This window comes from Suricata suricatta, chromosome 10 (assembly GCF_006229205.1).
Source record: "Suricata suricatta isolate VVHF042 chromosome 10, meerkat_22Aug2017_6uvM2_HiC, whole genome shotgun sequence".
Classification (NCBI taxonomy): domain Eukaryota; kingdom Metazoa; phylum Chordata; class Mammalia; order Carnivora; family Herpestidae; genus Suricata; species Suricata suricatta.
Genome location: NC_043709.1, coordinates 64,038,184 through 64,052,648, shown reverse-complemented (window position 1 = coordinate 64,052,648; position 14,465 = coordinate 64,038,184). Strand labels below are relative to the sequence as shown.

At 39.2% G+C, this 14,465-nt stretch overlaps 1 protein-coding gene across 2 annotated transcripts in view; it reads left to right on the top strand.

Annotated features, from left to right (window-relative positions):
• The first annotated feature begins 33 nt into the window (after positions 1-33).
• Positions 34-14,465, top strand: part of SPATS2 (spermatogenesis associated serine rich 2) — a 147,500-nt gene continuing 133,068 nt past the window's right edge. For both annotated transcript variants that reach the window (XM_029955236.1, XM_029955239.1), the window contains exon 1: positions 34-313. The gene's annotated coding sequence lies outside the window, so the exon portion shown is untranslated. The remainder of the gene's footprint in view (positions 314-14,465) is intronic.

Here is a 14,465-nt window from a genome sequence, read left to right as displayed (position 1 = left end):
GCACGCGCTCGTGCGGGCTCCGGGGCGGGGCGAACAGCGCGAGCTCCGGCGAGGTCGGTGTGGATCTTCTGGCACTCCGGCCCCCAGCCGCTGCTGCGATCCCCAGCCCGCCGCCCGGCCGAAGCGGGGAAAGGGGCGGTGGGGGCGGGGCGGCGTCCGGCTCTGGGAGAGCTGGGGGAGGAGCGCAGCGGCGACGGCGGCCGCTCTAGAAGAGGAGAAGGAGGCGGAGGAGCTCCTTTCCTCTTCTCAGACCCCGGAGCGTCCGGGACGCAGAGCCCGGAACTGGGGGACGCGGCGACTGCGGGGGCCACGGGTAGGTGAGGCTAAGGGTGCTGGGTGGAGAGATTGGTGAGGTATAAAGGGGGGCACAGAAGTGCAGAGAGCGGGCTCGAGGGAGGGCACGGGGGAGGGGTAGTTGTTGGGGGTTGGGGTATGGAGAGGAGGGGAACTGGAGCCCTTTGGGACCTGGCGTGCCCAGATGGTGAAAGGCTTCTAGGGTCAGTGGGGCAGGCCGAAGCACACGGGTCCGAGTTGGGGGGTTGCCAGAGCACAGGCCAGGGAAACAATGGAGTAAGGGGGGACTCTGGTGTGAGCGTGTGTGGGGTATTGGATTTTGAGAAACAACGAGGGATCGAAAAGAATGAAAGAATGGGTCATTTGGGTTGAGAAGTACAATGAATTGGGAATGCAGTGGGGATGCGTAAGGTCATCTGCGTGGGTGTCCGAGGTCCTCAGGATTTGGGGGCAAAGTGGGATTTGAAAAAAGAGATGGGGGGGGCGGAGCGGAAAATAAGGCAAAGGATGGAAGAGAAATAAAATAGATTTGGTTTGGGCTTGATTTAAAGCGAAAGGGTAGATCTTGTTTGAGTATAGGGTAGGTAGACTGGAGTGGCATCTTTCTCCTAATTCATCCAGGATGATTGGGTTCTTTTGGAAGGTGAATCTTTCTCAGGCATGTCCCTCTGCTGAGGAGTACAAGCTATTCTTTTAATAATTCGATTATCATTTATGGTCCGTTTCATCGGTGAAGCATGCCTGTAATATTTATCTCTCCTATGTTCATCAGGTTACTGTACGGTAATTTACCTGTGGGTAATGAAGCAGAGGAGAACATATCACCAAAAATAAATAAGCATCTTGCTTTGAATTAGGTCAGTGATAATGCAGAGTTCAGGGTGTTTGGAGGAGAAGAGAACCAAGAGTTTGTTTTCATTTAGACCCAAAGGTGACGAATAGCCTTGATAAAATCGAAGTTATCTATACTTTGTTAGAATTGCAGTTTCTCACTGAGAAATGTTCATATACCATCTGCTACTGGTTTTATGCTCTTGGGCGAGTTTGAGTTCTGTTTCAAGAAATTCTTGATGCTGATTTCAAATTATCAGGCTGCCTTTATACCTTCCAGTTTGAACTAAAGTGATTTGAAAATACTGTGGGAAAGTGTGCGTCATGATCTTGGCATTTCCTTAATACTTGGATTTCCAGACCAAATATTGAATGGTTCTAGATACAAGATTGCTGATTTAGAAATTGTAGTTACCATTATGTGTTCATAAACGGTTGATGTTAATCTTTTTATTTGTTGGGTATTAAGTTTTGCTGACTCACCCAAGATTTCTGGGAATTTATCCATTTATATTTCTCACCTAGGCTACTTTATAAAGGCCCAAAATAATTACCTCAGTTGTCACTTTTCTTATATCTTACAAAAACTGCATCAAGCAAGGAGTGTCTTCATTAGTGATAATGTGGCTTTTTTTAATTGAACTTCTTACAGTAGAGGAGGCAAGGTGCTAAGTTTGTTTGGCATGCATTATCTCATTTAATTGAATCCTCACAGTTATTTCCTGTGTTTAAAAATTTTGTTTTAAATGTTTTATTTATTTTTGAGACAGAAAGAGAGGGAGCGTGAGAGGGGGAGGGGCAGAGAGACAGAGAGACAGAATCCGAAGCAGGCTCCAGGCTCTGAGCTGTCAGCACAGAGCCCAGTGCGGGGCTTGAACCCACGAATGTGAGATCATGACCTGAGCCAAAGTTGGAGGCTTAACTGACTGAACCTCCCAAGTGCCCCAAAACTCCTGTGTTATAATTAAGAGGTTAAATAACTTGCTAAGGTCATAGGTAGTAAATAAAGCTGCATTCACATAGGGCTCTGTTGGATGCCTTCTTCAAATCTTTGCTGTCGGTTCTACTTGCTTCTTTCTCCTCCTAAATCTTGGTTGTAGTACAAGCAGCATGAATTGGTTGAATCTTGGGTCTGATATGATAATGGTGATTTAGGTGAAGATTGGGTTAGTGGGCTATATCTGTACACTTTATAAATGTTTATTGCTCTTGTGAGTTAACAGACCTTCTTGGGTCCTATTTAGAAAGCTTTTTGACCTGTGAACACACAATTTTTTGTTTAGTTTAGTGTACTGCTGAAGTACTGTGCCTAGGTGGCGCTCTTCCTTGTAGAAATGAAGACAACCAGTTGTGGAGTCAGAAACAATTAACTCTGGAAAACAATTGAAAACTGCTGAGAGCTCAAGCGCCCTCCCAAGCACCTGTTGAGTCTACAGTTGGTACTGGCATTATCTCTAAATATAGACAGGATCCTCTTAGAAACCAGGAGTGAAACTAGTAGAACTGAGAGAAACAGCTGGGGCCTGAGGGAGGAGCCATAGGTTGCTGGCCAAAACATCTGCCGAGCCCCTGGGGGCTGATCCAGGAGTGGCAAAGGGCTCCACATACTGATGAATGGCAGGAGGGGAGGGAATTTTTACTTATTGAACATTTATGTATTCTTGGCACTGAAATCAGTGTTTTATATATATTCCTAAGATCTTCAGGCAGCCCTTATAAGGCAGATATAAACATTGTCCCTGTTTTTCAGATGAGGTTCAGAAAGATTAAGTAACTTGTGCAAAGTCACTTCCTAAGAGTAGTAAAGGGAATTATTATTATTATTATTATTATTGCTTATTGCTGCTTGCTGTTTCCCATTGTAATGGTTCCAGAATTAAACTTGGGAACTTAAAGTCACTCTTTAGGATCCACTGTGCTGCTTGTTAGAAGTACAACTAGTTATTTCAGTCTTGTTACTTCCATTGGAGACTAGAAGGAAGAGCTTGATTTTTTTCTGATTTAATTGTTGGGAAGGAGAGCCCATTCATTATTTAATATATGATCTCCTGTAGAATATAATTCAGCTTCCTCAGTTGCTTGGTGTAAATCTGTAGCAACATGAAAATGGTGTGTCCATTCCTCCTATTGAGGTCTTGACTTTCAGGTAAGTTATCTAGGCTCTGGAGAATGCCAGTGAAGCGTGCTTGTTACAGACTATTGCCACTTTTCTTGATGTTTTTGCCACAAAACTTTGACCATCATTCTTGCTCAGTTACTTTAAAAAATTGTGGTAAAATATAGATTATGTAAGATTCCCACGTAAACCATTTAAAGTTTATGGGTCAGTGGCATTAAGTACATTTATATTGTTATGAAGCCATCACCACCATCCATCTCCAGAACATTTTCAGCTTCCCAGACTGAAACTTTGTACCTATCAAACAATAACTCCCATTCCTCTCTTCCCTCAGCCATTCCCCTTTCTGTCTCTATGAATAGGACTACTCTAGGGACTTCATACAAGTAGAAGAAGTAGTCTGTGTCTGGCTTATTTCACTTAGCATGCTGTCTTTAAGTTTCATCAATATTTTTAGCTTGTGTCAGAATTGCATGCCTTTTTAGGACTGAATAATATTCCATTGTATGTGTGTACCACATAAAATATTTATCCATTTAGACACTTAGGTCATTGCCACCTTTTGGCTATTGCGAATAGTGCTGGTAGGAACATTAGTGTTCAAGTATCTGTTCCAGTCCTTGCTTTCAGTTCTTTTGGGTATATACTAGAAGTGGGATTTCTGGGTCATATGGTGATTCTGTTTCATTTTTTGAGGAAGTGTTATTACTTTTAAATGGTGGTTTTATTTGTTTTCACCTGAAGGTACTAGCACTTGGCCTTGTGTTTGAGGGATGATGTTTCCTCTATTGACTTTTTCTGTACTGTTTGTAGGACACTTGTACTGGAAATGATTCAAAAGGAAATGATTTACCTAGTTGTCACGGCTCTCTCTTAGCTTCTGCCTATTTATGTATCAAGACATCTGGCAAGCACATTGAGATACATTTCAACTTAGCAATAAAAGTACTTTTGAAAATCTTTCAGGCAGTTCAGCTGATGAGGAAAATGGGAATATCTGTTCTAAAGTGTGAAATATATTCAGTGTGGAAGGAACCATTTTTTATATATAGATCTTTCCAGTCATACCTGTAAATGTAGGTAATCATTTAAAAACATTATCTGTGGGATGCCTGGGTGGCTCAGTCAGTTAAGCATTTTACTCTTGATTTCAGGTCGGGTCATGATCTCTCGTTAGTGAGATTGAGCCCCCGGCTGTTAGTGTGGAGCCTCCCTGGGATTCTTGCTCTTCCTCTTTCTGTCTGCCCTTCTCCCATGTTTGTTCGTTTGTTCTCTCACTCTCTCGTTCTCAAAATAAATAAATAAACTAACAAATATTTAAAAAAACCCATTATCTGTATGTGTGTTTGAAAAATGCATTAGTAGTGTAGAGCATTTTCATTTTCAGTTCTCTTTGGTGCCTTTGAAATCCAGGGCACTTTTTTTTTTTTTATATCTAACAATGTTTTCACATGCTGCTGGTTACTGCTTAACTTGTGCATCCATTCATTCATTGAAAAAAGTTTGAGTGCCTGCTATATGCTTTAAATATTTCAAGAATGTAGCTATAATGTAGGAAGTAAAATTGGCTCAAGTAGTTTTTTTTCTCCATTTCTCTCTCTCTCTGAGTTCTCACATAGTACCAAATATAATAGATTGAAATAGCTGCGGACTGATAGTGAACTCTCTCTTAGGATGGGTCTAGCCTCGCATTTCATTTTTTCTAAATGTCACAAGGAGGTTAATTATCTCTGCGTCTTGCTTCTTGAGATTATTTAAAAAGGGACTTCAGGCTCATATGCCATTTTCTGGGAGCTTTATAAAAGAGCCCACACTTACCTTAGAAGTGGTCTCTTGGCTCTGAAATATGGTTGACCCTTGAACAATGTAGGAGTTAGAGGCACTGACCCCTGTGCAGTGGAAAATTATATACATATAACTTTGGACTTCCCAAACACTTAATTATGTATTCTATATTGTATTCTTAACATAGCTAGAGAAAAGAAAATATTAAGATCATAAGGAAGAAAAAAATTTTTTTAGTACTGTACTATATATAAAAAAAATCCATGTATAAGTGGACACATGCAGTTCAAACATGTGTTGTTCAAGGATCACCTGTATTTCTAAAGATTTAAAGTTTGTAAACACCTTATCTTTAGGTTATTGGATTTTAAGGATTGGTTAGAAGCCCGCATTTTGTTCTCCATACTCAAATCTACCATGGTGGTTCACAGAATCTGCAGGATTTGAGGATATAGCCATTAGCTTAAAGGCAATGTCTACAGTCATTGTCCTATGACTAATTTGTGGTTAGAGGTTACATAGTGATTCTTACTAGTTCACCTAAGTAACAACTTTGGATTGTTGAAGGATTTTTTAATATTACTTAATTAGCAAGATAACATGATTACTAGTGTGGAATGTGTGTGTGTTCTTTAAAATTGGCTAAAGGATATTGGGCCTGAGGAGAAGGAAATTTGTGATAAGGACATTTTATGGTTTATTTGAAGAGTAAACAGGAGAAAGAAAGATCCCCAGCAGGCTCTACACTATCAGTGTGGAGCCCAGCAACAGGGCTCGAACCATAAACCGTGAGACCATGACCTGAACCGAAGTCAGGAGTAAGAATCCCAACTGATTGAGCCACCCAGGCACCCCAGTTATATGATTTAGATGAGTCATGGTAGGTAAGTGAAGATGCTGCCCAAAGATACTACTTTCTGTTGACCTGTAAAGGACTGGAAAGACCAATGTGTACAACTTTCAGTCTTGAAGACCCTCTCATCGGAAAATGTGATATGTCCAGGAGTAAATTATTTGCTGTTGTTTTAACGTGCCATCAGTAGTAGAGCAATACTTGTCTTTAAGTTACCCATTTCATCCGATTACATGTCAGTGTGGTCAGCCCATTGCGGGCCTTCCTGGTTATCTTCTGTTACCTTGATTTGAAATGTGCATTAGTGTGTGGTGGCGGTGACTCTTCTGCTTATTTTGTTTGGTCATCCATCCTCTTGGTCGTTAGAGTAAAGCCTTCATTGCCTACCTGCATATCCTGCACAAGCCCTCAGTATGAGGATCTCATCATGAAAAGCTCCCTCACATTTGATGCAAACAGTCAAATACATCTGTAACTAAGATGAAATTGCAGGAAACTAAAGTATTTTACATGAATGGCAGGCAATACAGAACCACCACAGACTAAATTAGCCACAGCTTAGATGCAAGCTTGATATTTTGTTGAATCTTACTGGTCAGTACATATTAGGTTTCTTGAGATGGTTATTCCTTGTTGATAATGCTTTAAACAAGGCTTGGCTTAGTTGGGTAATCTTTTTCATCTCTGTCACCACACAAATGTTGTATTTTGTGTTGGGTTTTAAAAAGTTGATATTTGACATTTGTCATTGTCTACTTGCCCATTATATTATGATGATCCTGTAAGTTAGACTATGAGATATTATTATGTGATCTTATTGTAATATGGGAGCATAGGAAACAGTGCAACATTGGTAGTTACTAAATCTGTTTAAGCATCTAACCTGAAGAAGTAGAAAAAGCTCCTGAAAATGGAGGGTATTTGGTATTTTCATGCTGATTGCTTATCATCTGAAATCTTGACATTTAAGTAAGATTAGAGTTATGTTCAATTTTTACATGATTACATGTTTTATTTGACAGTAAAGCTGAGAACACATGATCCTTTTACATTTTACTGGATAATTATTTCTGTTGTGAAATAGCCCCAAGCATATTATTTTTAAAAAATATTTTAATATATTTTTTGAGAGAGAGAGCAGAGTGTAAGCAGGGGAGGGGCAGAGAGAGAGAGAGAGAGACAGAGGATCTGAAGCAGGCTCTGTGGTGACAGGCTGACAGCAGTGAGCCTGATGTGGGGCTTAAACTCACGAACTGTGAGATCATGACCTGAGCCAAAGTCAAACAGACGCTCAACCGACTGAGGCACCCCGGTGCCCTAGCCTCAAGCATATTATTAAGCATCTTGGCAGCTTTACTTTTTGATGCCTGAGTTGTGGATCTGCTGAATGGTGTTGGTTTTGATCAGGCTAATACTGATAATATATTTATAATATTTCTATGCTGTATTATTTTTATTCTAATTTCTAAATTAAAATAGGGAAGCTGTTAGAGTGCAAACCTGTTGTATCATGTAGGAGTTGCTAATATGTTGGATTATAGATAGCTGGGCATAAAATTAATTTTTGAGGTAGGGGCTTCATTCTGTCGACATCATAAAAAAAAGATCACAAGTCTGGTGCGCAAATCCACTTTGAATCTGTTCCTCTACCTACTCCCTCTGAGGACTTGGTCTTCTTTTAATCTCTGAGCCTGTGTTTCTGAATTTGCAAAATTGGTGAAGTAGTTATCCCTACCGCAGAGTTGTCATGGCTATTACATTTTTTTTTAGGTGAAATTCACATAACATAAAATTAACTTTTAAGGTGTACAGCTCAGTGGTATTTAGTTGATTCAGAGTGTTGTACAGCCATCACTATCTAGTTCCAGAACATTTACATCCCTCCCAAAGGAAATCCCATACCCATTAAGCAGTTACCCTTAATTCTCCCCTTGACGTATCTCTTTGTAACCATATCTCAATTGGCTTTCTGTCTCTGAATTTACCTATTCTAGGTATTTGAGATAAGTAGAATCCTGTAATATGTGACCTTTTGTGTTTGGCTTCTTTTACTTAGCATAATGTTTTTGAGGTTCATCCATGCTGTAGCATGTATCAGTCCTTCGTTCCTTTTTATAGCTGAATACAGTTCCATTGTATGGATATAGCACATTCTGTTTATCCATTTTTATGTTGATGGACAGTTGTGTCATTCTCACTTTTTGGCTGTTGTGAATAATGCTGTTACAAACATTCATACACCAGTGTTTGCATATCTGTCTTCAGTTGTTTTGGGTTTATAGTGGAGAATGGAATTGCTGGGTCACAGAGAATTAAAAAAAATTTTTTTAATGTTTACGTATTTTTGAGAGACAGAGACAGCGTGAGCAGGGGAGGGGTAGAGAAAGAGAGAAACAGAATCTGAAGCAGGATCCAGGCTCTGAGCTGACAGCACAGAACTCGATGTGGGGCTCAAACTCATGAACTGTGAGATCGTGACCTGAGCTGAAGTTGGATGCTTAACTGATTGAGCCACCCAGGTGCCCCCACAGAGAATATTTATATTGAACTTTTTGAGGAACTGCCTTACAGTTTTTCACAGTGGCTGCACCATTTTACATTCCCAGCAGCAGTGTTTGAGGGATCCAGTTCTCTGCATCTTTGTCAACAGTTGAAGTCTTCAATTTTGTTTTTAAATTGTAGCCATCTTAGTAGCTGTGAAAGGATACCTCATTGTGAATTTTATTTGAATTTCCTTAGTGACTACTGATGTTGAGCATCTGTTGTTTGTTGATCATTTGTGTATCTTCTTTGGAGAACTGTCTATTAAGTCCTTTGCCCAATTTTTCACTGGATTGTCTTTTTTATTGAGTTCTGATCATTGAATATTAATGGGCATAAAACAGTTCAGTGAGTGCACATAGTATGCACCTCAGCAAATATTTTTAGCAAATAATATAGTTAAAAGTATTATTGCTACTTGGGGCCTGAATTGGAAGGGGACTTTGCCTGGCTTTTGCAATAGGAGTGCAGAGGCAACAACAAAACCTTTGTTGTTAATGAAGTTTTGACTATGTCACTATTGATACTTTGCTTCTAATTGATGTCCCCAAATCAATATTAGAAACACTTATGTAAAAATAAGTTTATCTTTGGCAGAAATCAGTATATCATCAGTGTTTAATTTATTTCTAAGAACTATAAAGTAGTAGTGCCATTTAGTTATATCTGGGATTTAGATAGTCTTTCTTCATTCTTCCTTGTTTTAGACATTTGTTATAAATGCCACAATCAAAACTTTTTGAGAACTGGGTCAGGGAAGCCTTCTTTTTATATTTACTGATATGGGTTTCCTCTCCTATCTGAAAGTAGAGTGTTCCTATGAAACTTTTTGTAAGTCTAAATGGCATAAAGTGAAGTCTAAATGGCATAAAGTGTTTACCATTAATTTATATGGAGAATTTTTTGAGCATTCCCAGGCCCAAAAAAATAACCTCTTAGGCTTTTCTGCTACATTAGAACCCGTCTTGTTAAAGGATGCACAAAATAACTTGAGATAAGGCACGGATGGTCACAGACAGTTCAAAGCTGTGGCAGCTTTGATGTTGAGATGCTGAGTGTAGTTCCCAGGGAGGGAGATAGAGGGCGCCACTCAGTGCGTGGGGTGTGCACTGCTTCTATAAGAGCTTGCTGCAAACAAATACTGAAAGCTATTTTTGCTTTTTGTCTTTGTTAGAAGTTTATTTATTTATTTAAGTAATCTCTGCACCCAGCATGGGGATCGAACTCATGATCCCTGAGATCAAGTTACGTGTTCTTCTGACTGAGCCAGCCAGATGCCCCTTGCCTCTTTTTTTTTTTTTTAAAGTGAAAATCCCCTTCAGATTTCTTACAGTTAGTGGAAACAGGTACTAATGTAGATCTTTTGTAAAAGTGAAGTGGTGAAAGGTGAACTTTCAAAAAGCAAGGGATACCTGTATGTGGTTGATGTATTATCATTGTTTTTAGTTTATTGTAACTTGGCTTTTTGGGCTGGTCAAGAGAAGATAGATGAGAATAGGAGATCAGAATAGTTAATTTGGAATTACCCTCTTGTCAGGGTTGTACCATTTTCAACTGATGAATATGTTCTGGCAGATTTGGAGTATTATATTTCAGTGTGTCATGATTCGGAGCTGGGTAGTAGTTTTAAGCAGAACATACCGTATGCAAGTCTAAATTTGGTTATTTTCTTGGGAAAGGTAACAAAGGGAAGTGTAGATTTTCAGGGACTGGTGATTGTTCAGATCCCTCCTAAGTCACTCTCCCCCTGTACTCCCAAGCTTTATGTTCTATATGCTTCAGCTCTGAACCCTCCTATATCTTTTGTGAGGTTTCTGTGCCTTTGCCCATACCATAAACTTTGCCTGGCATTCCTTCTAAATCCATTGGTGACTCTCCTTTCTGAAGTCTCTCAGGCAGACTAAATACCCCTTCTTTTGAGCTTTGAAATTGGTTACATACTTTGATAATAGGATTTGTCGTAGTGTACTTTAAAAAATGCACGTGAAATTTTAAAAAGTTTAAATTTTAAACAAAATTAAACAGTACAAAGTAAATGGTGAAAACAGTTTCCCCAGTTCTCTTCCCCAAAGGCATAAATGATAGTACTTTCTTTTATATATCCTTCCAGAGTTATTCTGGCCTATACAAGAATCTTTATAGTATATAAAGATATAGTATATAAAATGCTTATTTTTTTATTGCAGAGTAGTTTAGAAATACTGATACAAATTCAAGTATTACAGAGATATATAGACTGAAAAGTGAAAGGTCCCCTTTATCTTGGTCTTGAACTCTTGTCCTTACCAAATAACTCTCCTTTTCAACAACATTCTTCTCTCCAGAGGCAATCCTGTTGTAAGCCAGTAGGTACTCTTTCAATTGTTCCACTTACATTTATGTACTTACATAAAAATTATTTTTGGTATGTATTGTTTTTATGACTTCTTCTTTTTAAAAGTTTATTTATTTTGAGAGAGAGAGAGTGCACGCATGAGTGCACAAGCATGCAGGGAAGGGGCAGACAGGGAGAGAGAGATTCCCAAGCAGGCTCTGCACTGTCAGCACATGGGTCTCAAACTCAGAAACTGCAAAGTCATGCCCTAAGCTGAAATTAAGAGATGCTTCACTGATTGAGCCACTCAAGTGCCCCTGTAACTTACTCTTCTTAATATGTCTTGAAGATTTTTTTTTCATATCATTATGTACAGATCCATTTTATTCTGCATGGTGTTTATTCCATAATATGCGTATGCCATATTATGTAATCATTTCTCAATTGATGGATATATATATGTATATGTGTATGTATATGTGTGTGTGTATATATGCATATTCCTTGCAGTTTTCTAACAATGCTTCAATGAACACTTTTTTTATAAATTTCTTTTTCGACCTATGTGAGTGTTTCTCAGGGTTGCTAGAAGTGAAATACTGGGTGAAAGGGTATAAAAGGGTATATTCTTTTTTTTAATAGGGAATTTTTCTTTTCTCTTTTTTCTTTTATAGTTTATTGTCAAGTTGGTTTCCATATATCACCCAGTGCTCATCCCAACAAGTGCCCTCCTCCATGCCCATCACCCCGCTTCCCCTCTTCCCCAACCCCATCAGCCCTCAGTTTGTTCTCAGTATGTATTCGAGAGTCTCTCATGGTTTGCGTCTCTCCCTCTCCCCAACTATTTTTTTCCCCTTCCCCTTCCTCATGGTCCTCTGTTAAGTTTCTCCTGTTCCACTTATGAGTGAAAACATGTGGTATCTGTCTTTCTCTGCCTGACTTATTTGCACCTTCGAGTCCATCCACTTTGCTACAAATGGCCAGATTTCATTCTTTCTCATTGCCATGTAGTATTCCATTGTATATATAAACTGATCCATTTATCAGTTGATGGACATTTAGGCTCTTTCCATGATTTGGCTATTGTTGACAGTGCTGCTGTGAACATTGGGGTACATGTGCTCCTATGCATCAACACTCCTGTATCCCTTGGGTAAATCCCTAGCAGTGTTATTGCTGGGTCATAGGGGAGTTCTATTGTTAATTTTTTGAGGAACCTCCACACTGTTTTCCAGAGCGGCTGCACCAGTTTACATTCCCACCAACAGTGTAGGAGGGTACTAAAAGGGTGTATTCTAAAAGTTCTGGTGAATTATGCCAATTGCTTTTTTAAAAAACCTTTTAGTTTGAAATAATTTTAGGTTTGCAGAAGAGTAAAGATAGTACAGAGAGTTCCCATATACTCTTCCCCCAGCTTCCCCTGATGTTAATATCTATTATAACCATAGTACATTTATCAAAGCTAAGAAATTAACATTGGTACAGTAGTATTAAATTACATAACTATTTGGATCTCCCTAGTTTTCCACTAATGTCCTAAAAAGTTCCAGGATCCAACCCAAGCTCTTGTGTTACAGTTAGCCAGCATGTGTCTGTAGAGTCCTGCAACCTGGGACAGTTTCTGTTTTTTTCTTGTCTTTTTCACAGTCTTTAAGAGTACTGGTCAGATATTTTGTAGAACATCCCTAAATATATGTTTGTCTGATGTTTTCTTTTCTTTTTTTAAAGTTTATTATTTATTTTTAGAGAGAGAGAGGGCGAGTGGGGGAGGAGCAGAGAGAGAGGGAGAGAGAATTACAAGCAGGCTCTGTGCAGTTAAGTACAGAGCCTGCCTTGGGGCTCCATCTCATGAACCATGGGATCATGACCTAAGCCGAAGTCAAGAGTCAGACACTCACCTGATTAAGCCATCCAGGCTTCCTGGTTTGGTATTTTCTGACACCCAGACAAAGGTTATGGATTATGGGTAAGAATGCCACAGAGGTGATGTGCCCTTCTCACTGCATCATATTTGGGGGTAGACAATAGCAGCATGTCTTATTATTGGTGATGTTAACTTTGATGACTTGATTAAGGTAGTGTCTGCCAGATTTATTCACTGGAAAATTTCTGCTTTTCTCTTTTCATTCTCTGTTGTTAAAAGCAAGTCATTGAGTCCAACCTACACTCATTGAGGAGAATTAAATTCTTTGTCTTGGAGGGAGACCTATCAAAGAATTTGGACACATGTTTAAACCTCCACACTAATAAATAAATATTTTATGGAGATACTTTGAGACTATCTAAATATACTATTTCTCTTTAAAAGTTCCACCTATTAATTTTAGCATTCCTCAGTGGATCCTGCCTATAGCAATTATTACTGTGGTATTCTAATGGTTATTTTCTATTTCTCTCATTATTCCCATGTTTATTAATTAGAAATTTTCTTTAAGGAGACTTGTACTTTGTTCCTTATTTATTTATTTGTATTGCTATGGACTCATGGAATTTATTCTTTGGATTACAACATTTTTTACTTTTTTGCTCACCAAATTACTTCAAATTTTTTATTAAAAACAGTTTTTTTATGTTTTTATTTTATTTTTGAGAGAGAGACAGAGTACGAACAGGGGAGAGGCAGAGAGAGAGGGAGACACAGAATCTGAAGCAGGCTCCAGACTCTGAGCTATAGGTGCAGAGCCTGATGTGGGGCTAGAACCCACAGACTGGGAGATCATGACCTGAGCTGATGTTGGATGCTTAACCAACTGAGCCACTCAGGTGCCCCTAGTTAAATTTTTTTAAATGTTTATTTATTTTTGAGAGAGAGTAAGAGAGAACGAGAACGCAAGTAGGAGAGCAGTAGAGAGAGAGGGAGAAACTGGGGACTCCAGGGTCTGAGCTGTCAGCCCAGAGTCTGATGTGGGACTCGAACTCACAAAGTGTGAGATCATGACCTGAGCTGAAGTCAGACGCTTAACCAACTGAGCCATTCAGTGTCCCTGCTCACTAAATTACTTTAAAATAAACGTTTCCAGTTTACATTCCTACCAATAGTAGATAATAAACTATGCACTTACACCCCTGGCTGTTACCTGATAAATTAAAGCATTTTTCCCCCTGATTAAACATAAGGCTGAATATGTTGTATATCTTCATTGACTATATTTCTTTCTTTTTTAAAAAAATTGTTTAAATGTTTGCTTATTTATTTATTTTGAGAGAGAGAGACAGTCAGCAGGGAGGCAGAGAGAGAGAATTCCTAATGTGGGGCTTGAACCCATGAACTGTGAGGTCGTGACCTGAGCCTAAACCAAGAGTGTGACACTGAACTGACTGAGCCACCCAGATGCCCTCCATTGACTATATGTCTTTGTGAATTGTGTTTTTTTTTTTAAATGTTTTATTAATTTTTGATACAGGAGAGAGAGAGCATGAGAGGGGGAGGGTCAGAGAGAGAAGGAGACACAGAACTGGAAGCAGGCTCCACGCTCTGAGCTAGCTGTCAGCACAGAGCCCGACGCGGGGCTCGAACCCACGAACGTGAGATCTGACCTGAGCCGAAGTCGGAGGCTTAACCAACTGAGCCACCCAGGCGCCCCATGAATTGTGTTTTTTATATACTTTTCCCATTTAAAAATTTTTTAAATTTTTTTAATTTTTATATATTTTTTTAACATTTATTTTTGAGAGACCGAGTGTAAGCTGAGTAGGGACAGAGAGATACACAGAATTTGAAACAGGCT